This window comes from Nannospalax galili, unplaced genomic scaffold (genome assembly GCF_000622305.1).
Source record: "Nannospalax galili isolate Female #2095 unplaced genomic scaffold, S.galili_v1.0 scaffold318, whole genome shotgun sequence".
NCBI lineage: Eukaryota > Metazoa > Chordata > Mammalia > Rodentia > Spalacidae > Nannospalax > Nannospalax galili.
Window position 1 is genome coordinate 3,409,579 of NW_008341889.1, and position 27,458 is coordinate 3,437,036.

The 27,458-nt window shown below is 37.2% G+C and overlaps 1 protein-coding gene and 1 non-coding gene across 2 annotated transcripts in view; one reads left to right on the forward strand and one right to left on the reverse strand.

Annotated features, from left to right (window-relative positions):
* The window catches only part of Gabrb1 (gamma-aminobutyric acid type A receptor beta1 subunit), a 388,517-nt gene that overhangs the window by 251,634 nt on the left and 109,425 nt on the right, over positions 1-27,458 (forward strand). The window lies entirely within an intron of this gene.
* Positions 19,135-19,293, reverse strand: LOC115071173. The gene has a single exon (XR_003850285.1). It is a non-coding gene; the product is annotated as a U1 spliceosomal RNA (small nuclear RNA).

Sequence of the window (27,458 nt, forward strand, 5' to 3'; positions counted from 1 at the left end):
TGTCTTCTTGTATTTGTCAAAATGGGGAACATAAAATCCTGCTAACCTATTCAGCTAGCTGAAAGGTTTCCATGACAACAGTGGGAACTTGGAACATTCAGTCCTCTTGTCTTCAAAAATAACCTTTCAGTATAGGCAAGAGATTGTCAAAAGCACTAACCCACTTCACCTGTGCAGTCCAAGGTAACCACCTGACCATTGTCTTGGTCTCTTACTGCTCTGTAAAGAATATCAAATGGTCTGCTTATCCTATGGTACAGGAATACAAAATAAAATAAGCAGCCCAAAATAAACTGTACTTAATCTCAGCAGGTTATAGCACTTTTGGTTTGTATATTCACTCCCACTCCCACAGGAAGGTGAACTCACTTCTGTGCAAGGCATTACATACATGAAGGTTGTTTCTTTTTCCCCTTTAAAGGCAACCAAGTTGAAAGTAGAAAATACAGTTACCACATAAATTTTTCTGCCTCACTACACCCTTGTGCTGGATAGCTTTAGTGTCAACTTGACACACCTGGGTTGAGGGAGCCTCAACTGCAGAATTTCCTCCATAAAACGGGCCTGTGGCCATGTCTATGGGGTATCTTCTTGATTGATGAGTGATGTGGGAGGGCCCAGCCCACTGTGGGTGGTGCCACCCCTGGGCAGGTGGACCTGTGTTACATAAGAAAGCAGGTTGAGCAGGGGCCAGGGGAGCAAGCCAGTAAGCAGAGTTCTTCCATGGCCTGTGCTCCAGCTCTTGCTTCCAGGTTCCTGCCCTGAGTTCCTACCTTGGGCTCCCTGAAGAACTGTGACCCCCGAGAGATGTAAGCCAAATAAACTCTTTCCTTCCCAAGTTGGTACTGGTCAGAGTATTTTGTCACAGCAATAGAGAAACAAAGTAGAATAACCCTCCTGATAGATAATGCAGGGAAATTAAGAATGAATATATGGAGCTGGACAGATGGCTCAGCAGTTAAGAGCACTGACTGCTCTTGCAGAGGACGTGGGTTCTATTCCCAGCACCTACACGGCAGCTAACAACCATCTGTAACTCCAGTTCCAGGAGGTCCATGCCCTCTTCTGACCTCCATGGGTTTGCAAGCACATGGTACACTTATCTGCATGCAGGAAAAATACTCATACACATAAAATAATATAAAAATAATAAATGAGGGGCTGGAGAGATGGTTCAGCATTCAGGAGCACTGGCTGCTCTTGCAGAGGACCTGGGTTTGATTCCCAGCACCCACATGGTAGCTAACAGACAACCATCTATAACTCCAGTTCCAGGGGAATAAGCCGCCCTCTTCTGACCTCCTCAGATTGCACAACATGCGTGCACTCATATGCATGCAGACAGTATACTCATACATATAAAATAAAAGTAATAAAATATTTTAAAGCAATAATAAAATATTTTAAAAGAATGTAATATATTCCCTTATAATGTTTATATCTCTACTTATTTTATAACTAACATATTTCTTAAGATGGACCTATGTGAATAAGCTTAGATTATATAAGAATGGCTGTCAAACATTAAATGACATCAGATATAGGAGATAATCAGTAAGGTGGCTGTGCTTCCAAGTCTGACTCCATAAATAACTAAATCATACCTTAATGGATGCGCTGATGTGATTAACCTACCTCATCTTGTATTTGGTATTCCTGTTTCTCCAGAAAGTCTTTGATTGGTTTCTTGGCCATCGTTCAATGTGTAGCATCTCTTTCCCTGGTTTAATCAACTCCTGCCCAGAAGGCACATTTAGTTGTATTACAAATGGCAGAATCCCTAGAAACCACTGGGCCACACCAACCTTCTTGGATAAAGACAGCTTTGAGGGCTCCATTCCAGGATGCATTGTGTACAGTTTCCTTCTTCTTTTTGAAACATACCCTTGCTAGAGTTTCAAAAGGGGACAGAGGGAGAGATTCAAATCATGCACCAGTGAGAGGGAAGGGCATGATGGAGAAAATGAAAACAAGAACTAAATTAAACCAACCAAACTTGAACCTGCTTAATGCTTTCACAGTGTACCAGTAAGGTGATAAAACTTTACTCCCCCAGCGCCAAATATTTGTTCCTTTTATGAGTTTGCTAATATAATACACAGTTAAAGTTGCAAAGGAGGACTTTTCATAAAGGAGACATTCATAAACTTTGTAACCTACATGGGACTTAATTTCAAGGACTCCCTTTGTGCTCAGTGACTTACAGTATTAACTTTTCACGCTCCTGTCCTCTGGAAAGTTGGGGGCTACAGGACTTGAAATTCTTCAGGCTCTCTTTGGACAGAGCTCATGTACTTGATGTCTGTGTTGTACCTTCTTGAACTTAATGTTAGATTCGAAACATGCAGGGAGAGCATGGAGATGGCAAAATGAAGAGCAGAATTTAACTTACTATAATCTACAATTCCAAGTAGAAATAATTCTATGATTCAGTATTTGGGAATTATTTTTCCATTTTTCCCTGAAGTGTGTTGTTTAAACTACCAATTTATTATTTTCAGTTTTGTACTGAAGTATTTCTTTTAAAACTTATTTTACTTGATATATAAAATGTCTGAGATTGGAGAAATTTTCTGATTCATGTTTCTTTTTCCACCAATTTTTAGGTCTTTTGAGATGATGTTTCCCTGTAGCCCCAGCTGGCCTGGAACTCACTATGCAGACCAGGTTGGCCTTGATCTCACAGAGATCCAACTGCCTCTGCCTCCCAAGTGCTGGGATTAAAGGTGTGCGCCACCACGCCCGGCTCTGTTCTCACCAGTATTATCATTCATTATGTTTCACTTAAAATATTTTATACTGTAGAGGAAGGGAGTGGTTTTAAAGTTGATTCACTTCAAACTTGAAATAGATGCTGCACCATATGTTCTAAGTATTCGGTGACACAACGTTGTCACAGTAAACACAATTTTACTGTATTGTATAATATTCTTTTATCAAAAAAATCCAAACTTTCATCGTTTTTGGGATAGTTACCTTGTTTTGGTGTTTTGCTTCTATAAATAATCCTGTATAAATATTTCTCTGTACAAATTTTGTTGCCAAATTTTGACTGTCTCAATTTAATTTTATGATACTGCTTATAGGGACTAAACAAATCCAAAAAGGAAGGCAAGGAGCCCCATAACTGAAAATATACAAACAAGATGATGTGACTCATTAGTGCACTGCACTCCAGCTCATTCAGTAATTATCCCTTTAGATGGCCTACCTACAGCATCCTAGAAAAAAAAAAAAGAAAACTTATGATGTGTTGGCTTTAAAAGTCTTGAGAACTTCCCTTTGTATGTGCATCTGTTATTTACGCGCACTGTTCTTGAACATTTCTATCCATCATGTTGTGCAGAAGCTTTGCAGAGTGAAATCCTCCCAGGCAGCTTCTAGTCATCTGGAGCACCCTAAGAGGCTATATTTATTCATGTTTCAACTAACATGCTAAATAAGAAATTGGCAGGATGATGCAAGGGCTATGGATGCTCGGCTTTGTTCTTAAGCTTAGAGTCAGACAACATTTCTCTGCCTAAGTTATTTCCTACCCATCTTCTGTGCAGAATGTAAGGGGAGTAGGATTCACTCCCACACCCCAGAGGCAGCCAGGCCCTAAACTCAAAATGTGATATACTTGGGAGAAGATTTATTCATGAGAAGTAGGGCAAAGTGGTGGTTAAAAGTTTGAATCTAGTGCTGCACTATCTGAATGGCTGGTTGGGTGAACCTGGGCTAGGTGGGGGCTGCAGATATGGGGTGAAAAGTAAACCAGCTACAGTCCCTGCTCTGCTGGAGATATACAGTTTAGAAAGAGATAGAGGACTCAGAAAAGAATCAAACAATTAAAAACAGTCATTACATAAGAAAGCATAGATCAAGGCATCTCACCCAATCATGGGACATCTGCTGGTTACTATTATATTATTGTTGAAATTGATATCTCATCCCATAGAGATTAAGTCTCTGAAGATATGTCAGCCTACATAGAAGAGCAATTTTTTTCTCACATTTTATATGTATGTGTTTATAAACAGAGCACACATTAAAGATTTTGAGTATACACCAGATGCATTTATACACATATAAATATTTGCATATATAAATATATTTTTATCACATTTATTTATTTGTGTGTATGTGTGAATACATGCACTCTTGTATCATTGTGTACATGTGGAAGTCAGAGGACAAGGTATGTAAGTCAATTCTCTTCTTCTCGTCATGGGTCCTGGAAATGGAATTCAGATCACTAGGCTTGGCAGCAAGTGCCTTAACCTGGTAAGCAACCTCACCAGCCCATAAAATACATTTTTTATCCAGACAAGATTTATGGAAAGTCCCTCCACCCTTCCTCATTATCTGTTCCTCTTTTTCATGATCTTTTTCTTGATCAACTAAAAGCAAGAAACCTAAATTCTTGGCTCAAATCCAAATTCTGCCTCTTTGCCTGTTTTCTGACCTCAGCCAAATTTCCTTAATAAGTTTCTTCATCTGTGAAATAAAGATTAATAATAACATCACTTATGGTTTTGTGCTGATTGTAAGCCATTGTGTATATAAAATGTTTAACAAAATTCCTGGCACATTGTTAAAAATATCAATTAATGTTAGCCTCACTTACAATTGGTGATTAAATTATCTTAGTTAGTAAAATAGTCATCTATAGACATGGAGCCCATTATCCTCAGCCTCCCTCTGGGATCCTGTAGTTATTAGACTACTTGCTGAATAGTTGTAGAGATTATAAAAATTGTCTATGCATAGACTAACGGGTTGTTTTCAATAGCTACCACGAACTGCTAGATATGGCAAGCTGGTCCTGATTCCTCCATGATGGCTAGAGAAAAGCCCTTCTCTCCATACCTGTTCCCACCATTGTAAATGTCATGTGACCCAAATTTCAGCTTCAGAGTACAGAGAAGATTGCTGTCCACACCAGTATGTTAAAATGAGCAACTAAGCAGGGCTTCAAGTACATAGGCAGGAATCATCTCTGGGGGCCATAGTAAAGTCAACAAACTGCTCTGGATTGTAGGGAACGCTCACCAATAGGACAAATGAAAGCTGGCATCCCATCCACACCCACTTTCAAACTATGTTGTCTCAAGTGCCGGGTAGCTGATAAGTATACCTGTGGCATGGAGTCTGGGGACCTTTCTTCTTGGGACTTAGCAGGTATCCAAGTGTCTATTTTCAGTCAGCTAAAGGAAATTCTTTCTCAGTCTAGGGAAGAAACTCAAGCATTAGATTGTTTATTTCAAATTGGTTTGGTTCAAATAAACTTTGAAAAGTCCAAGAATGCCACAATGGATACAGAGGAGCTGTGACAGTTACAAGAGGAATTCTGTCCATCTGTTTATATCAAACTGACCTTTGTGAAGGAGTGACTGAGAAGCAAGTACTTCAGTGCAGAATGCCTTTGTAGGTTGCCCTACCTCAGTCCATCTACATTGTGTTGCTGGGGCAGACAGAAGGTTAAAGGGTTCAATTGGGACAGGTAGCTTCTAAGAGTAACTAAGACCATGAACTCTGGAATCAAAAAGACCTGTTCCTGTGTTGTTAGCTCTGAGTTTCTGTAACATATGCTTGAGACAATTAACTTATAGCAAGAAAAGATTGGGGGCTGTGGAGATAGCTTAGCGGGTAAAAACTCTTGATGTCAGAGCAGGAGGACTTGACTTCAAATCTCCAACACCTTTGCAAAAATCCAGGCATATTCACTCATGCCTCTAAATCCATCTTTTGGATGGGGAGAATTGTGCAGCAGTGGGAAGACAGGAGGATCCCAAAAGCTCTCTGGCAAGCCAGCCTATTCAAAATAGCAAGACACTGTCTCAAGGGAATAGGGCAGAAAGCAATAGAGAAAAGCATCTAAGATCCTGCTCTGTCTTACTCATGTGCCTAGTATGCACAGACCCACACACTCACACGCATGTACCATATACATACAAAAGTGAAGGCTTATTTTATTTACAAAGAAAGAGAGAAAGAAAGGAAGGAAAGGAAGAGAGAGAGAAAGAGAACAAGAGGGAACGCTTATTTTAATTCACAGTATTCAAGTACCAGTACCATGGGTGGATGTCCCAGTATTTTGGACTTCTCACAAGGTAGCAAACACACCACTGAATGACCACATGAGAGAAGGAGGGAGCTGTTCATTTCACAACCAGTTGGCAGAAAGGAGAACTAGGAAAGGACCAAGGTCCTACAGCCTCTTTCAAGGGCATACCTCTAATGATCAAATACTTCACACTAGGTCCCACCAATTAAAGATGTTACTCACCACTTCCCAAAGATTAAGCCTTGAACATATATATGGGTCTTTGGGGAAAATTTAAAATTCAAATAATAATAGTTCCTGTACTCACTGGGCTACTTTAAAGTTAAGTGACCTTGGACAAATTATTCCATTTCAAGTAAGGGCTTCCTAGATTAAAAAAGTAGATTATGATGACAGTTCTAACTACACATAATTCTCCTGGGGAGTAAATAATAATAAAATCTTGGCATGTGAAAGCAAAGAGTAGATGTCAGCTTCTGTCACTTAAAAAAATTAGCTATTATTTAACTTAAAAAAGGTAGGGGAGTGGCAGGAGGTTTAGGGTAAGAAAAACCTACTGTGTCTGGTATGCTGTGCCAAGCCTGTGTTACTAGGTTACCAGGATGGGGAAGCCACCAGCTGCTGTCTGATGGCAGCAACTTATTTTTGTTGTGCAAAGTTCCCATTTGCAGGCCTCCTAGAAACTGTTAAAGAATGAAGCACATAAAAGATTCATGAATATTTGGCAGTTACTTCCTGGATAACACTTCTCAGGGGATTGATTAAAGAATTTAATTTAAACCAACAGAACCAGTAATATTTCTGCTGATCCCACGTGTAGCTATGTTAGTGAACATAAATATACATGGACAGGCTTTAGATATTCTGTGATTCTTACAATTATCTAGTTCAAAGGAAAGCAACCTGATTACCATATGCATGAAACCTAGAGATAGTTCTGCTCTTTGTCAGCAGTGAGAGGAAAGGTGGTTTTGAAATATGAATGTCTTGGTACTTCAATGTGTTTCAGTGCTTGTGCAGAGAAAATAATCACCAAAATATGACATGTAAAAGTAAACTGTGTATTTTGCCCACCAAATTGCTTTGCTCAGACTTTAACCAAAAGTAATGCTAGCCAACATATCCCCTTGTCATAATAGGCACATGAAAGTGATTAAATGTCAAGAAACAAAGAAGTTGGGGATGGAGAGGTGACTCAGCAGTTTAAAACACAGCTTTTGCAGAAGACCTGGGTTCAGTTCCCAATACTCACACAGTACTTAACAATTATCCTTAACTCCAGGGGATCCAATGCCCTTTTCTGGCCTCTGCAGGCACTACACACACTGGTATACTTTCATACATTCAGGCAAAACACTCATACACACAAAATAAATAAATAAATAAATAAATTTAAAATAAATAAGTTTTTCTTACAGTGAGCTGCCATTGCACACTAGAAACAATAATTATATATACTATTAATTGAGTTTTTTCCATAATATCTGTTATAGACTTTTAATGTACAAAACAGATGATAAAGAAAAAATTCTCTGGAAAATGTGCATTAGATGCCTAGAATTCTGACTTTGAAATCTCTCTCTAAGTCCCCAGAAACAGCTCCTGAAATGAACCCCTGTCATCCTAAGGTCAGGAGAACATCTCTTGCAAACAATTTGCATGATGCATTACTCTTTATTATATACTTACACATTATTTTATTTGACCACTGCAAAAGCCCTAAGATGTTGATCTTACCTTCATTGTTTTAGATGAAGGAACCAAAATTCAAAAGAAAAATCTTTTCCAAGATTACTCAGATTATGGTTACTAGTATTTGGCCCTAAATTCAAATCACACTGTAAATCAGGATTCTTTACTTTAGCTGCCTAATTCTTTGCCAGGTGGAGCTGGCACACTTAACTGTATCTCTACAATTAGACGTGCCACCCCAGTCATGACACCCTACAGTCTCTAGACATTACCACAGGTCCACTGTGGAAGAGAGTTGGAGGTTGAGGAAATAACATGACACCATAAAGCCATGGTTCTAAATCCAATATTACTAGCCCAGTGAGCGTGTACCTGCGAAAGAGTCCATTGTTTTCTAGGTATCCTTGAACTTGAATGGGGGAAGATTAACATCTTCACTTCCACTAAATTCTATTCCAAATTTAAATTTTATTTCTATGATTAAGGTAAGAGACAGACCTAAGTAGTGTTATCACTACTTATGACTAATACCAAATAGCTGGAAATAAAAATTTTATATCTAATTACAGTCATTGAATGTAATTCAAGATATCATTTACTCTATTCAAAATGATGGTGGATAGCAGACTCTTTGTGTGATCTTATCTAATGCATTATAGAAGCCTACATTACTAACTATATTATATTAAAACTTTGTTAACCACATTTCAATAAATTGTTTTCCCTTGTCATCTTTTCTTCAACATTTTACACCTATAGAATTTTTTTCTGAGTAGATACCCATAAGTTTGGTTGACTACAAAAGGGATCTATGACACACAAAATTCAGAAGCCTAGTTCTAAATCCCCTGCATCTTACTGCCTTGTACTTGGAAAAACACTAGTACAGTTGTGGAAAGACTAATTTGCAGGCTCTGAATTCCACCCACACTGAAATTAGCTGTGATTTTAACCAGGTTAAATTATTCTCTATCACAGTTTCTTCATCTGTAAAATGAGGATATTTGAATAGACCTCATACTGGTTCTCAATATGATAAGTACTTAGCACCTAGGAAGTATTTAATAACCATAAGTTATTATTGCTGTTTTAATGTCATAGAATATGGCCTCTGTTCAGATGTAATTGTTCAGGAGGTATTTTGCCAATAGCAATGGCATTGACAAAGCACAAAGAGAGACCTTGATCCACATACCAGAGAATAAAAATGCAACCCCAAATCTCTCTCTCGACTATTGGCAGCTGGCATTTTCCATCTGCACAAGAAATATATGAAATTTATTTATTTGAAGAGGATTTGGAAAGTACTTGCCATATTCCATTTTTTCTTAGACGCTGTGGGGATGTGAAAAAGTGCTTATTTCGTAGTGCTGTGCTCAGTGGGTGAGGAAGAAACAGAAACAATAACAACAGCAGTAAACTGAGAATTACTGGACTGGGTGGAGTACCCAGCCCCAGGTTTCTGCCTTTTGCCTGCCCCTCAGTGCCAATTACCAACAGACACCTGCTGATCACACTTCTCCACCTTTCCTCCATTCTCACTGGAAAGAATTTCTTTTCTCCTGCAATGCCAATTCATGATAAATGCTCACAAAGGCATGACAATTTCAGTTGCCAGACCATCTGGCTACTGGATATTTCATCATAGATTCCATAGCCAAGAGTTTCATCAGTTGTTTTGTTCCTATGGAAACAAGAGCTATGGTGATAGTTCGTGACTTAGATGAACTGCCTCGCCGCTCATCGAGCATGGCCTGTGGGGGTCAGCAAACACAAGATGCACTTGTATTCCCGCAGCCAGTGCTATTTGCTTGTTTTCATCACCTTCTTTGTAATCTACCTTCCGAGGCACTTGGGAAACCAAAGAAGAATGTGACCCGAGGATAAACCACTCTATGCCATCTTCTTTCTCAGGAATTGATGGATAGGTAGATAGATGCATCCATGTACCATTCAATCAACAATGTATATTGAATATTTGAACATCAGTCACTCTGTACTTAAATTTTTTTCTGGATGAAGTCCAAGTTCCTTAGTTCAATGAGCAAATAAAATCAAATGGGGATTAAAACTACAGCAATTTATGTGTGAGTTTGTTAGTTTTCTGTAATTGTGACAAAATGTGTGAAAACATCAAATTTTTAAAAGAAAAGGTTTGCTTTGACTTATTGACTCAGAAATTGTAGTACATGGTGACTTGGACCTGTTGCTTTGGGCCTCTGGTGGCACAGTACATCATGACATGATTGTGTGACATAGAAGATCCATTTATCTCATGACACTCAGGAAGGAATAAAGGGTCAGGGGAAGAGAGGGAGAAGAACGGGTTGGGCTCCCAACAACCTCTTCAATGGTACTCCCCTAATCATACAACATCTATCCCCTAGGTATCACCTCTTAAATCTCCCCAATAGCACTTCAGACTCGGGACCAAGCCCTGGGGGTTTATTCAATATCTAAACCATTCTAGTAAATGAAATCAATTTATTAGGTAGGAATAGTATATTTTTTTAAAAAGTATAGCAAACTATATTGTATTATAGGTGAATATTATTTGACGAAACATTTGCTTATATTTTTTCTTTTGTGTTATAGAGAGTTGCAAAGTGAAATGCCTTTCTCTATGAAGAGTGAAGAAAAGATTTGGAAGGTGAAGGAAAACCCTTTCACTTTTCTGAACGCCATGTCTAAATTCTACTAGTAATTAATATTTTGATCATAGTATATGGTTCCAGTCCCTGGCAGCACCTGCTCTCTTATGACTTTATATCTTCCATGATGCACTGGTGTCTTCTCTCACAATGCGTGTGCCAGAGCCTTAGTGAGTGCTCTATCCCACTTAAGCCTTGCCCTTTGAACATTAGAATGTTCTCCATGCCCACCAACTGGGACTTCTTCCCCTTCCAGATGTTTGTGAACCCTTCATGCATTGGACCTAACATATACAGACATGTATATGTGTGTATACAAGAATGTATATTTACAGTATATATGATATTTATACCTTCTAACGTTTGCATGTTTCTCATCTTTCAAGTTTATTAAGGATCACAATTATACATAGTGAGTTATTGTGGCCCCAATTAAAAATAAAAAATCAAACCTTTTACAGGTAACTATGAAAAGAAGGCAAACCTGAGAACTGAGGATCTAATTCAGTATAGTCAAAACGTGACATGCCAAATGATGACAGTGAAATGCTGAGTGACTCTTGACCAGAAGGTAGATCCTTGAGGGCATAAATGAAAGCATGCTGAACAGCACTGAGCCACACAATGAGGAAACCATACTCTTTGCAACTTTTAGGCATTCATCTCATTACAAACATACATCCTTGGTACATTAAAGGATAAATCATTTTAGGTAAAGTCTTGATTCAAACCAATATGAAATAAGCATATATGAAATTTTAATTTAGAAGGCACCATGTTAGATATTGGGATGAGATCAAAAGTACTTTCAGAACTGTTCAGTAAATAATAACAAAAAGGGGGCCATTGAGTTTGACAAAAATGAAAATTTGTGATCTCTGAATACAGAGGCTCAGGGCAGGAATTGAATTGTATATGTCTGGAGACATTCCTCAGAGAGAAGAAAGACAAGAGCTAGAACAGGAAGCATGCTCAGGGGAAGAGCTTTATTGTTACTGTTGGAAACTTTCTTTGCTTAGTATCGCCACCTGTACGGCAAAGCCTTGGCCACAATAACAGGCTAAAATGAAGAGAGGGCAAGAGAGAGTTTTCCAAAAAGGACAGGGAGAAAATGTTAGAAATGAGACAGGAAATTGTTTTATGTTCTAGAATTACTGAAATGGAAGAAGTTGGAAGCATTTGAAAGTTTTGTTAAGAATGTATACCAATACATTTGTAGGTATGCAGTAGGAATCACTGTTCTTGGTGAGGTTACATAGAAAACGTTGCGTATGTGGTAGTTATTGGGTAGGGAGCTTTAAAATAACCAAGATTTAGAATAGTTGAATTAAATGGGAGGCACAGTTCATCTAAGAGCATTTGAAAAGGTACAGAACTAGATTCAAGACCTCAACCAAGTGAGTGACAATGAAATTGTAGTAAAACTTTCCTACACCACTACAGCACATTGTCCTTCAGTGTTTGATCTAAATGTAACAAGGAGAATTAAATAGCTGAATCCAAGATTAACAGGATAGTGAGCCAAAATGGATTTGGCCTGCAAGACATGGAAACTTGAGCGAGGTTTAAACAAAGGTGTTGGATGGGGTGGAGGGTTGTTGGTTGATTATCTTTTTTTCATACAAACGAAGTCTAGAGCTAGCTTTCTGTGGACATGGGTTCAGGAACCCAGTAAAGATATGATCTAACTTCCTGTAACTCTTTGTGCTTTTGTGACCTCACTTGCATTCAGTCAAGTAGGAAGAGAAAGAAAAAGAGATGGCACTGATGTCATCACAGCCTTTTATTAGCCTTTCTAGAAGGCCTAGCTGGTTCTCTTCACCATTGTCGGTCTCAGAGAAATTGCAGCTATTCACTTACTCAGGAGAGTTTGGGACTAGGTTTAGTATGTGCCAGTAAGAATTGTCCCCCTGCAGAAAGGCTCAGAGAGCAGAAGCTACCCAAAGAGGTAATTCGTGGCTGGAGAGATGGCTCAGCAGTCAAAAACACTTGCTGTTCTTCCAGAGGACCTGGGTTTGATTCCCAGCACCCACATGGTGGCAAATAACAATCTGTTAACTCCAGTTCCAGGGGATCTGACACCCTCTTCTGGCCTCTGCAGGGCATTGCATGCACGTGATGCACTTACATCAAAACACTCATAAAATAAAAATGATAGATAAAAATATTGGCGCTAAAGAGATGGTTCAGTGGTTTAAAGCATTGGCTGCTCTTGCAGAGGACCCGGGTTCAAGTACAGTATCCATATGGTGGCTAACAACTTTCTGTAACTACAGTTCCAGGGGAATCCAGTGCCCTCCTCTGACATTGTATATGGGCATCGCACGACATGGATATTCTTACATCCATGCAGGCAACACATTCATATAACATAAAATAAAAATAATAAGAAAAATATTTTTAAAAAGAAATAATTCATTAGATATCAGATGATCTAGATACAGAGAGAGAGCTTTACCTTAACCAGATAATCTCACTTAGCATCATAGCTAATGATGCAAATTGATTTATGTGCCTCCTTATTTGAAGCAATGTAAAGAGGTACATAACACGTTTAAATAGTATTCTTACCAAGAATGTGAGACCTGAATCTGACTCAACAAATAAGTACAAATTGTGAAGCATTCTACAATACAGCTGACCTGAATTCTCCAATTATCTTGAAGTCATAAAAAAGGAAAAGAGATTAGTCTAGGTTAAAGGTGACTCCATAGTCATAGAAATGAAATGTAATGTCTGATCCTTGACTCAAATTTATTTTTTTCTAAATAAAAATGATCAACTAAGAGTTATCAAAAACATTCTGAATAAAACTAGATAAATTTGAACTGGATGAAAAATCTCAAAAGTTATTTTTTTACTATTATAATGCTTTTGTGATTTGGGGGGATTTGTTTTAAGTCAACCCTGCTTAAATTTTTATTTTTATTTAATTTTTTACTTTTATTGAATTTTTTTGATTTTCATCCAGTATAATTTGATGACATTTAGATCCCTTCCCCCATCTGCACCTCCCCGTACTGCCCCCCACCAAGTTAATGTACTCACTCTCTCTTTCTCTCTCTCTCTCTCTCTCTCTCTCTCTATATATATATATATATATGTATATATATGTGTATATATATATATATATATATATATATGGCCTATAGAGTCCAATCTGTGTCCCCAAATATCTTTCATGGGTCCATCCACTGGAGCCTGCTTAACGAACCAAGAGTCCCATCCTTGAAATAAACTGTTTCTGCCTCTCCCAGCAGCCATCTGTGCCACTGGTTTTATGAATTTATTGTAAAATGTCCTTGTTCTTCTAGAATTTGTGCTAAGATATTTAGGAGTCAAATATCATCTTCAACCTTTTCATGAAAATAATATGCAAATGAGGAAGAAAAGAGGGGAATGATAGGACAGAGGGAAGGAGAGTCGCAGAGAATGTAGTTTGGTTGAGTACTTACTAGAATGTGCAAGGCCCTGGGTTCATTCCCCAGCACCCTATCACCTCACAGAAAAAAAAAAAAAAATCAATGAATCATCCAGAGAAAGAAAATACAATGTTCATATGAATATCCCAGTTTAAAGCCAGATGGTCATAAAGTCATGTATCTGTGTTATGAACTTCTCCAAGATATCTGAGTCCTAAACTCAAAGACCTGTGGTATGCTACCTCACCTGGAAAAGGATGCTTTGTAGATGAACTGATTAAATCAAGGATATTGAGATAGAGTTATTATCTTGGTGGTCGAATATTATCATGTGAACCTGATGTGAGAAGTAGGAAGCTTGATATAATTCTATACTTAAATTAATTAATCTTTAAATTAATTTTATTCTCATGTTAATTGCTATAATTTAACTAGTTTCCTGCATCAACTATTGCTGGTGTGGAGATAATAAAACCATAATCTTAATGCTTCAAATAGGACAAATAAGCATTAAAATCTAATATAATTCACCAGCAAGAAATGCAAGGAAACAAACTGTCAGAGGGAAAGCGATCCTTGCTTCCCTTTGTTACCTACAAACTGCAGTGCTTTATTCAATCTTAACTTTAAATACTTAAAGACAAATGATGATAAACTGAGATTCAAAAATGAAGTTATTATTATTGAACAAAATAGAAATGGTTAGTTAATAAGAAAGAATAGCTATATCTCTCCTTTCATCAGCCTTCCTACATAAAAGAGGGGGAACTTGGACAACACACTCCCTTCATGAGTGAATTTTTCTCCACTTTACCCCAATTGCTTCCTGTGTTCACTCCCTTGGCCACATTCACTTCAGGCCTGCGTCAGTCTTCCTCCATATCCTGCTTTCTATCATTAACCCCATTGTTCTCCACATTCATATGTATGAGTTTTCTATGCTGCATTCACAAATTTCCATGAGCGCTGTAACGGAAGCACACCTTTATATATTCTGGACACCAAAAACTCTAAAACCATTTTTTTTTTTTGCCAAAACTGCATTGCTTCTGGAGACTTCCAGGGAGAACTAAACAGCAGCAATGTTTGATATTTCCTCTAGATTCTCATTAGTTCTTTAAATGCCATAAAGATTGAACTGTGTGAGCATGAAAGAGTTTCCTAATTAAACAAATGTATTCTCAAACCTGGTTACTCCCAGTAGCAAAATCAAACTGGAATGCCAGAATAAAGATGAGAGAGCATGAGTTACAAAAATACGTGATTAGAAAATATTGAACAATATTATTTACAATTTACTCCAGAGCTCAGCGGCTAGCCTTGTCCATGAGATACGATCACTGACCTGAGATGGTGGAAGAAGCTGCTTTTTTCCAATGTCTCATTGTTTCTAAGACAATAGGAGGGACTGAGAAGAAAATTGCAGCCTGGCTTCTGAAGTCACAGAGGCTTAATTTAAAAAAAAAAAAAATTAAAACAGCAGAAAGTAGCAATGCAGAGGAAAATTGAGAATGTAAACAGCACAAAGTTTCATAGCTGACTGCTTTGCTCCACTATTGTCACATGGGACCTTGGCTTGTATGATACCCAGATTTTACATGCAGTAAAACGTATTTTCCTCCAGACTTCATTCTCATGAGAATCTCATGTTTACTATGTACAGCTTCCCAAGATATGCATAGCTGAAATTTTATTTCTTAAACAGCTTTTTTTGTTGACTGGGCACTCACCCAAATGCTTTTTAAATCAACTGTATGCTTTCATACAAAATATACAATGGGTGTCTTTACGTCTAGTGCCTACTATGCTATTCTTTTCTTTTAGATTTCATCCAGGCATTCAGCATCTAACCATAACCCAGTGCTCTCTTAGGCTTTCCCATTTTTCTTTTCACTCCCATCACCAGACCCCAACTGCAGGAAGTGAGTTCACTCCATAGTCAAGGACTAGACTCTAGGACAATATACCTAACTTCAAATCCCTACTCAAACATTTCCTGACTCTGTAGCCTTGGCCAATTCACTAACCTTTTTCATCCTCAATTTCTTGATCTTTTTCATGCATATTCATTTTTCACAGTGATGGATTCCATTAAAAACATTTCAGACAAATACAATCCTGTATTTTGACCATATTTACTCCACACCTTCCTTTTTCAACCTTCTCCTTCTTCCCATTATTCTCCTTCATTCCTCTGGAGTCTTGCTTCTTTACTTTTGTGTCATATATGTCTGTAATACAAACCATGCATATACATGTAATTGGTTTTATGTATTTACATATAATCTAGGATCAACCAATGAGAGAAAGCACGAGTATGTGTCCTCAAGTCCACCTTACTTCACTTAGCATGACAGTCTTCCTTTGTACCCATTCCTATAGATATAAATTTGTTCTTCTTTACACCTAAATAAAACTCCACGATGTATTTACTGCATTCTTTATCTGTTGATAGGCACTTAGGCCGCTTGTATAAATTTGTTGTTATGAATAGTGCTACAGTAAAAATGTGCAAGTATTCCTTGATGTATTGACAGAGTTCTTTTGGTACATAATTGGGTAATATGGTAGACCTGTTTTTAGTTTCTTGAGGAACTTCCATATGAATCTACACTGACTTGGCTAACTTACATCGTCTCCCACAGTGTGTAAGAGATCCCTTTCCCCACATCTTCACCAACACTTTCTGGTATTTCTTTCTTTCTTCCTTTTCTTTCCTTTCCTTTTCTTTTCTTTTTCTTTCTTTCTTCTTTCTTTCTTTCTTCTTCCTTTAAATTTTTGATACAGGATCTCCCTGTACCCCTGGATTGTCTGGAACTGGTTATGTAGACCAGACTGTAATCTCACAGAGATTCGCCTACCTCTGCCTCCCGAGTGCTGGGATTAAAGGTGTATGCCATCATTCCCAGCTCAATATTTGTTTTCTTGATAGCTATCCGGAGTTGGAAGAAATGGAGTTTCAACATAACTTAATATTTCCCTGATAGTTAATGGTTGTTGTGCATTTTTTCATATAGTTGTTGTCCTTCATGTTTTGAAAACTGTTTATCTTGTTAATTATATATTTATTGCATTGTTTGGTTTGTGGGTTTTTTTTTAGTTATTTATTCTGGATATTAATTTTCTGTCAGATATGTATCTAGCAGCAATTTTATCCCATTTTGTCAGCCTTTCTCTCCACTTAGTTGCTTCTTTTGCTATGCAAAATTTTTTAATTTCAAGCACTCTCATTTGTCAATCCTTGGTTTCATTTACTGAGCTATCAGTCATTTTAGGAAAGTCCTTATCTATTCCTATATCTTAAAGTATTTTCCTCTGATGGTTTTAGGTCTTATGTTAAGGCCTCAATCCATTTTGAAATGATTTTTGCAGAGGATGAGTGACACATATCTAATTCCATTCTCCTACACAGGGATGGCCCATTTTCTCTGCAGCACTGTTGGAGAGGCTGTCTTTTAGCAAATGTAGGCTTTGGCTTCTTTGTCAAAACTTGGGTGGCTGTAGCTGCATGCATTTATTGTCTATTTCTGAGTCTTCTAGTCTAGTCCATTGATTTTTTTTCCAGTTTATTCTATTTGTTACCTGTAAGTCACTAAGTACAGCCCACTTAAGGAGTTCTGTTAAAGAAAGGGCTATCAAAGAATGTGTGATGGGTTTATTATTTCAAAGACTTACTTTTTAAAAAATATTTATTTTTTCTTTAATGTGTATGAGTGTTATGCCTGCATGTATGTATGTATGCCCGTGAAGGACAGAAGAGGGTCTTGGCTTTCTCATCTATTAACTGAGGGAGGTAAACTAGAATGCCCATGAGCTTGCTTCAAGCTCTAACAGTCGTCAACAAGCACTCTGACTCACAAACAATAGTTGGTTCTCCTATATAACACTGTAATTTATAGGAGCACTCTCTGTTTTTATAGACTATATAGAACATACAGAAGGTCATCTTACATTAAAAAAAGCTCATAATTGTAGGTACAAATAGCAACTGGTTTATAATTTTATAAGCTTTGTATCTTATTATATTACCTTTTTTGGCAACAGAAAGAAAATTGAATAAACATTCACCCTGAAGGTTGGCACTCACTGAGTATCCTAGGCAGATGTTTTCTAGATCTCTAACATTTTGGTTTTATTTATTGGTTCTATGCAACAGGTTATTTACTACTGAGGGAAGGTGCCCAACATTTTGTAGATTATTAAGTATGTAAGATTAGAGCTTTACTGTGGTGGTTTTAAAATATGGAACTGGAGAGATCACTCAGAGGTAAGATCACTTGCTGCTCTTACAGTAGACCCCAGTTTGGTTCCCAGCACCCACACTAGGTGGCTTACGATTACCTGTAACTCCAGCTCCAGGGGATCCAATACCATCTTCTGGCTTCTGCAAGCACCTGTACATGTGTGTACATACACACCTTGACACATGTACACATAAATAAAAATAAAAAGTAAGTCTTCGAGGGGCTGGAGAGATGGCTAGAGGTTAAGAGCACTGGCTGCTCTTGCAGAGGACTGAGGTTCAAATTCCAGCACCCACATGGCAGCTAAAAACTGTCTATAACTCCATTGATTTTTATGTTTGTTTTTGCACTAGTATCATGGTGTTCTTATTACTATGGCTTTGTAGAATAACAAAATTAACTATGTCTCTACCTCAAGTGTTGATTACTTTAAAAAGACTTCCTTAGTTTTATTTTATGTGTATGAATATTTTTTCTGTACATTTGTGTACAGTGGCCACAGAGACCAGAAGAGGATGACAGTCTCTGGAACTGGAGTTACAGACAGTTGTAAGCCACTATGTGGGTGATGGGACGTGAACCCTGGTGCTCTGCAAGAGCAGCTAGTGCTCCTAACCACTGAGCCATTCTCCAGTCTCCAGTCTTGATCTTTTTATTTAGAATTGCTTTGGCTATTCAGGGTCTTTTGTACTTCTATGTAAATCTTCGTATTTTTTCTGTGAAGGATGTCACTGAAATTGGTGTGTGGGGGGGTTGTACTGACTTTTTAAATTACTTTGGTAGTTTTTTTTCATCTTTAAAACAGCAGCTCTTTTACAGATTAATTATGAGTATTAGTAAATGATGTTTATAATTTCACAATAGACCTGCTACATAGTTAATAACTGATTTTCGAAGCCCCATTCTTTTACCCACCTATCACCTAATTTTGTCCTTACCTTAGTCACTTAAAAATTTTTTAAAGTTTTTATTGAGTTTCTGTAATTTCATACATTTCTTCATCAGATTTAGACCCCCACCCAATCAGTCCCCCTATCCCCCACTGGACCTCGTGTATTCTGTCATACATTTTTTAAAGGGGGGGAGTGAGAACACAGTCCCCCACTACCACAAATTATGCTGTCGAGTTTCCGGCATTTGGGGAAATCACAGACATTACGTCAGTCACTTTACACTAACAGTCAGAGCTAGGGATAGAGAAGGAAATCGATCAAGAAGTTTTCATCGGTAATTAATTTTCAATGTCATGACTTAAATTTGTGCCCGAGCTAAACTACAAATTAACTACTAGCAAAAATTTTTATCATTCCTGGAAAAAACAAAACCTTCAAAATCTAAATTAGTAAATCTATGCAAACCTTTTCTCTGGTATATAAAAGATAATTGGTTTTCTTTTACATCTTAAAAACACCAGTAGGTGGGCAAAAGAGACCCATTTATAACTTCCTGCATACGTGGTTTTTACCTCCAGTCAAAGTCACTCTCTTCCCTCACAAGCTATTAAACATGCTAAATCATTTTGACACCTACACAAATGATACCTGAGGGGCATCTTTTGACAACTGTGAAATGTATGCATCTTCTTATTTTAACCATTCAATGGGAATTGTCATTACTTTTTAGTTGTTATTTGCATAAATATTTCTAATAAAGTTATATTTCTGCTTGCTCTGTTCAGTGACGCTCCATCCTCTGCACACAGTCTCTGTACATACACCTATCCCAGCAGTAGTACCAGAGCACTTCTGACTTTGTGCCTCACATAATTGTTAACACCTTGAAGACAGAAATTCTACCTTGGTGCTTCTCTCCTAGGGCCTGCCAATCCCTGGACCCTGTTAGGCCCACTGTTGAAATAATGATTCTGAAATTCCTTGTGGTAAATAATTTAATCAAAATCTGCAGTAGCAAACATTGGGTCCTTGCCTTTCAAGGCAACATTTTAAATGCTTTGGAGATATTATTCAATCTAATGCCAATATTTTTGCATCTTAGAAGGAAACTGAGTCACAGAGAAATTGGGCAATCTGAGGTCAATAGCTGTGAACACTCTGGTCATGAACGCTGGCAGTCTAGAGCTTACATTCCAACCACAAATTGCATCCATGTATATTTCAATATTGCATACACCTTCCATACATCTTACATGTTTTATTATAAATGCACTCTCTAGTATTGGTTTAAAAATGATCAATAAATATCAGTGAGTAGGGAAGAAATCAGAACCACACTTTTTTTTTCTTGAGTTTCTTTTTTTCTTCTGAGCCAAGGAGACTTGCACATCATTGGCAGCAGAGGAATTCTTTGACTCTTCCCTGAGGATCCATTATCATCTGTGATGATGTGAAACAGAAACCATCAGTCCTCAGAGACCCTTTCAATTCCCCATGCTGTCTGAGTAAAAACTACAGAAATGGCACATTTTCAAGAGCCTTTATCACTGCCAATTTTTGTTGCCATTTTAAACCTATTATTTTAAATGAGCTCATTCGGGGAAAAAAAAGTGTGTTATCTCTTTGAAATAAGCTCCTTTAACACATAGCAATCTTGTTGCATCACAGTTACAGTGGAGCCAAAAGTGGTGCTAATCACAAATCAAGACTGTTCTGAGGTGGGGACTATAACATGGATTATAACAGATCCAATGATGTGAAAAGCCTGTGCCTCCTGTCCACAATCCTTGACCACCATTCCTACAAAAGTAAACTAATACAGAACCATTTTCCTATCTGATATTTGAGCTGTGCTCACTAAGGCAAATTAGCCGTTTGATCAAGGAGCATGCATGTTGTTTTTAGAAGTCTGACTTGTCAACTAATAGCCTCAACTGTTAACACTGCAGAATGACAAGTGAGCAATGAAACCCAGGTATGTTACAGAAAAGTTTACCAGTCTTATTTCCTCTCTGAATAGACTGTGTCAATGAATAAAGTTTGTCATCTTAAAAGGCTGAAGCCCACTGAGTTTAGGAAGAGTGAGCAGAACTGAGAATGGCCACCTGAGGAGAGAACACAAGCTTTCACCGTCCAGATATGTGCTCCAGAAATTACTTCTGAGAGATATGGGTTTTTAAAGCTTATTTATTTTTTAACCCACTAAATCCAATCAGTGCTGACCATATTGTTTTAATAGATTTTAAAATGAATAGGAAGCAGGTTACAGAAAACCAGTGGATACAGCTGCCTTGGTACGGGAATGGGGCATGTTTCGGTCCTCAGTCATAAGCTTCATTTCATAAGAACTGTGATGAGCAGGGAAAGGGTTTCGCTTGGATCGCTTGCTATTTCTGTGGTGTAATGGAAGGTGCAGAAACCTGTCATGCTAGGTCAGGGTGACCTGGGAGTCTGTGGCCTCATGCTTCATGTGTCTCAGGAGATAGAGAATTTGTGACCTTGTTCTTAGGACATTTCAATTCCTTTCTCAAATCACAACAGGAGACAGATTACCTGCAAATGATCTTACCAGGTCCTTGACCTCTTCTAGTCCAGGACTTTTATAGCACTTAGATTACAACTGTGCTCAGTGTTGCATTACCCAGAATGGAAATGAGATAGCAACAACTATCAGGAGCCTTTGGAGATATGACCCTTCCACTTGAATTTTCCCAGGAATAAGACCATCTAATAGATGAGGTATGTGAACTACAAATGCTGAAAGACTGTTCTCTGATCCCAACAGCTCATGTAAGGATACAGCTGATGCTCAGTCTCCAGGAGATGCTATGATCAACGAGTAGTAAGGACGTGAACAAACTACTTTACTTGTAAACTATTTGACTCCTGTACATAATTACTGATAATTGGTTTGACAATACTCTATGTTGTTATTTAATATCATCAGGACCGTGATCAATGTAGGAAAACTACAGAGAACTATTCTGTCCAGTGTTTGAAGGACATTACAAAAGCCAAGGCACTGAAAAATTTCCACAGACTTCATACCAAACCTATTGTTTTAGGTTATTTTGTGCTGTTGTCTTTGAGTACCTCAAACTGGGTAATGTTTAAGGAACAGAAATCTGTTGGCTCATGGTTCTAGAAGTTGGGAAAGACAAGCCGATGACCAGGATCTAGAAAGAGCCTTCTTGTAACCTCATTCCATATGAAAAGATGAAGGGTAAAAGAGTAGGATAAACAGAGGGGGCCACATGATGGATCATACTTACATCCTTTCTGTAAACCCATCCCCAAGAAAACGGTGTTGATCCCTCCATGCAGGCACAGCCCTCACATGATCTAACCACCCAGCAACCTCACTATTTAATACCATTACAATGGTAGTTACATTTTAGCATGACTTTAGAAAGATCTAATACTGAAAGCATAGTACTCTCTGGAATATTCGTATTAATAGTTTACATATACAGATTTAATTAGAAGCAGGGTAAACCCATGCTCTGACTAGACAACTCTCGATGGTATTACTTTGTTTTTCAGAGGCTCTGGAAAAAATACTTTATGAAAATACTTCATGGAAATACTTTATGGGAAAAGTTCTTTATGAATAAAAAATATAGATAAATAAATAATATAGATACAGATAGAAGTATGGATAGTCTGACTTAGGAAATACAAAATAAATAAGAATCATCAGCGATCTGAACATTTAATTAAATTAGGATCATTGGTGCCAGTTTTTCAGTTGGGTTTAGTTTCCTTAAATAATTGAAGATGTAATAAAATCAAAGAACAGAGCATAAAATTATTCTGATAAAAATGTCTTGGGAACTGGAGAGATGGCTCAGTGGCGAAGAGTCCTTGTTGCTCTTCCAGAGGACCCAATTTAGTTCTCAGAATCTATATCAACTGGTTTACAACTACCTGTGACTCCACTTCCAGGAGATCAGATGCCTCCCCTCTGGCCTCCATGGTCACCCACACACATGTGGCATACATTCATACAAACACACACATATAAATAAAAAATAAATAAAAATTTAAGGAATAAAAATGACAGTCTTTGTTTTCTGATAATCACTGAGGAAGTAAAGAATAATTTTTCAAATCACAGGAAAAAGCATTAATTAGAAAATCAAGTAAGCATAACCATTAAGATGAGGCAAATGTCTCAAAAATTTTAATGTATTTTACAGCTTATTTTCAGACTTGGGTTCTTTAATTAAGGCAAATAGAATTCATTTCCAGGCTTGTCACTTACAATCCCCTCCCCCCTTATTTTGTCATGCTGGGAATTGACAGGGCTTTTCAGCCATAGACCTTTTCAATATTTTCCTTATGAGATTAGGGTCTTACAAAGTTGCCCAGACTGGCCTTGAACTTACTGTGTAACCTAGGCAAGCTTTCAACTCATAATCCACCTGCTTCAGCCTCCAGCATAGCTGAGAGTACAGGCCTACACTGCTAAGCCTGACCTTTCACCTTCTAGAGTGCACATGCCAGTCACTTTAGGACTTTTCTCTTTAGCAGGCTTTGTATAGTCCACACTATCCACACCATTTTCACAATGGCACAGAGGTGTTACCATGAGACACATTTATCACTGCTCATTTAAATCAATAAATAAAGGCATAGCAAAAAATTATTTTAGTTTATAGAATGAGTAAATATTGATAAATTTCAGGAGTATAAATGGGTCTGATGAGTTAACCACCACTTTGGATAAAACCTTTTTTTAGATAATAAAGAAACATACATATAGTTATTTTTCTTTGTGCTATTGCTCCTAGGATAGTTTTAGCTACTCCTATTAACTAGAGCTAGTAACCAGAACAATTTGTATTTCACACAAAACGTGATGGAGCAGACTGTTGCAAACATAATTACCCATGAACATTTCAAATGAACAGTAGTGCACATGAACACACATAACACAATTTTTTAATGACTACATTGATTTAACATATTTTAAAAGGTATAAAACAAAAATAATCATTAATACACCCCAAAGCTACAACCACTCCAAAGCATAAAATATGAAATAAAGATATAAAAATTTGAAAGCATGCTTAGTAGCTGATGTTTGCTTTCTGTTTTACTTGGAAATTACATAGGTGTCAAATGATTATTCAATACCTAGCTCATGTTAATGTTAGTCCAGATTTTAACTTCAGAATAATGAGAATTATTCTCAATTTGATGTATAAAAGGTAAGTACTGATGAAGAAAAGTTGTCAGAAAAAGGATCCAATTTATTTGAAAATAAATTATATTTTTCATAATCTCAAATATTTTGTACTACAGTTAGCATATTTGTTCAGTAAATCTGTATAAATTAAGGAAATGAGATGGAAGAGCATGTATTTTACATTAAATTCAATACTGATAAATCAAAAAGTACAGGTGCTTCATATTAGACAATTTTTAAATTAGACTCATTAAAGATTGATTTTAACTTTTAAATTATTTTTATCTGAAGATATTGAAAGTAATTTTGTTTTGGCTTCCATAAGAAATGATTTTTAAGTCTAGAGCACTTAAAAATAAAAGCAATTTTCCTTATTTTTGGAGAAACTGGGAATATTTGTTTGATATTACTATTTATTTATCTGAATAAACCAATCAAGACCATGCTCCTTTGTTTTGAGGAGACTTGTGATCTAATTTATTTAATGTTCTCGTATAACAAGAGATAATGACTTTCCTGAATTACAGATATAACAGCACTCAAAGCACTTATAAATTCAGATCTACACTTTGGCATAGATGACGTGTAAACATAGAAACACAGAAATTCATCGCCCAGAAACCGAATGACTGCTTTCTCGTCCACTGGGCATAAGACTCTCAATTGTTTTGCACTCAAAATGAAAAACTAGACAAAACAAACAAAACAAACTAACAAATTAGACTCTCTGCTGATTCTGAGTATAGTTTCGCCCTATGATCCATTAACCTATTTGCGTAAGTCATTAGACAGGCAGAGCATGAAACCAAATTCCCAATCTGAGCTGTCAACAGTAAATAGTTCAGTTACTGTATACAAACCAGAAAGAACAAAACAAGGCCAGCAGAGGAAAGCAACAGCCTCACCAGTATTTTAAACTTTCAGATGGACTTTATCTCAGAGAAGCAAGCTAATACTTGCCTGGGTTTAAGTGTCCCATAAAATACCCAGTAGATAAATACTTAAGAAATTATGGCACATCACCTCCAATACATTCATCTTTTCCCAATACATCCATTTTTAAAAGGCAGCATTATTGAAAACATGGGTTAAATATTTTAATTATCTCATTAATTACTGAAACAGTAAGAAGTTACATCTAGTTCAGGAAGCTCATGAGGTAGATTTTATGAAAAGACACAGCATAGTGAAAAGAAGGGGCACATAAAGGTACCGTGGCAAAATCAACCAGTGTGCATAGGGCTGTGAATGACAGCACCGTGGGTTTACAGGTAAGCATTGTTTGCACTGCATCAATGTTCATGCTGTTAGCATTCTGATGTAAGGGACAGAATTGTAAAACAGATAAAAAACAATAAGGTAAGTTAATCATGACCACTAGACAAGCTATCTAGAAATCTTTCACTGTTACGTTTATTAATGGGCGAATAAAGGCCTTTCTGAATTAGAAATACAAAAGCCAAGAGAGAAATTTAAAACTCAGATCTGACTTTCACCACAAAAGAATTAGCACAGAAACACAGAGTTCATGGCCAAGGCTTTTTTGCCTCCTCTGACATAGGTTGTTTTGCTTCTGACCCAACAGTAATGGCCAACAGAGAGGAACTCTGAAGATCTGAGGAGAAAAGGTGTACGAAGTGCCCAGCAAGGCTCCTGGCCCTTGTATTCCTGGATGCCATGTTAAGCATAGCACTTATATTTCTTTATGAAAGGGCATGATTTATTTGTAGAAAATGTGAATGTAAACTTCAGGAGACGACTTAAAAAGAGAACATTATTTATAGTTTCCATTATCTGAAATGTCTTCCACTTATATAACTGATAAGTTCTGCACATTTTCCAATCCTTTATTCATTATAATACTGTTGATATTTAATTAGCATTAAGCTAATAAAGCATGTAATACTCAACTACATTATTAAATATATTATGTATAGCTGGGTGTGGTAGAGTGTGCCTTTAAATCCAGCATTCCTAGAAGTAGAGGCAGATGGATCTCTGTGAGTTCAAGGCCAGCCTGGTCTACATAGTGAGTTCCAGCCAGGGCTGCATAGTGAGACAATGTCTCAAACAAAAGGTAATGGGTTAGAGAGATGGCTTCCATGGTTAAAGCACTGGCTGCTCTTGCAGAGGACCCAGGGTTGATTCTTAGTAGCCACATGGAGTCTAACAACTGTCTGTACTCCAACTTCAGGGGATCCAACATCCTCGTCTGACCTTCTCCGACACTGCACGACATGAGAGCACTCACACACATGCAGGCAATGCAGTCATACACTAAAAATAAAAATGCTAAATAAAAGATTTTTAAAAGATTTAAAATAAATATATAAAAACATATTATGGGACTATGTGCCATATTTATGAGTGTTTTGGCTAGTTCTCTTGTAAGCCAAATCTCATCTAAAGTTATAACATATGGCAGGAGGTCTTACAACATTAATTTAAGCATGCTTCAAGAAAATTCATGGCTCTGGAAATTATCCAACTGCCAGGAATCTATGATTGTTTATTTAACCAGTGCACTCACTGATGATGATTTTTAGTAAGAAATTTAATCAGAATGACAAATATGGATCTTTACTGTAAATGCATTTTCCAAGCAGCATTGGCATAATTTTTCAAAAAAGATGGCGTTCTAGTCTGTTTCTGTCTTCTTTAGAGAAATTATAGTTTCAGTGTTTCCTTAAATGCCACATTAATTCTATTAATCTAAACATCAGTTTTGAGCCAGACACTGGGCGAACCCTCGTAAACGAGTGATTATGAGGTCATTTGCCTTGCAATACTTATCCATTCAAGCAGCAGACAGACCAGAAAACAAGTAACCAAACAAATGCAAGTGTAATTGCCAATTGTGATAGAAATGCAAAGAAAAGCATATCCACTTCAAACACCAGCACCCACATAAGGAGCTGTATTTCTTGAGTGAAGGGACACATTTTACAAAATTAGAATCAATATCCATTATTAAATGCCAATTAGATATAAGTCCATGTAATGGAGAGCTAAAACTAGGTTTCCATTCTTCATAGTTATTCTGGGCTAGTGGACAGGGGGATGACTATTCCGAGTTCAGAATAACATTTAAAATGAGGGTGTAAACATGATTATTTGAGAATTTTTCTATTCACCCAAGAACATCAATTTTGAAGTTAATGAAGGGATTTAACTATATTCACACGTTGCCCTATTTGCTTGTTTTCTTTAACAAAAATATGGTGGGGAGATGATAAAAGGGAAGGGAAGTAAAGTGGAGAAAAAGGAAAAATGGTGGTGGAAGGAGGAAGAGACGAGAGAAGAAAAGTAAAAAAGG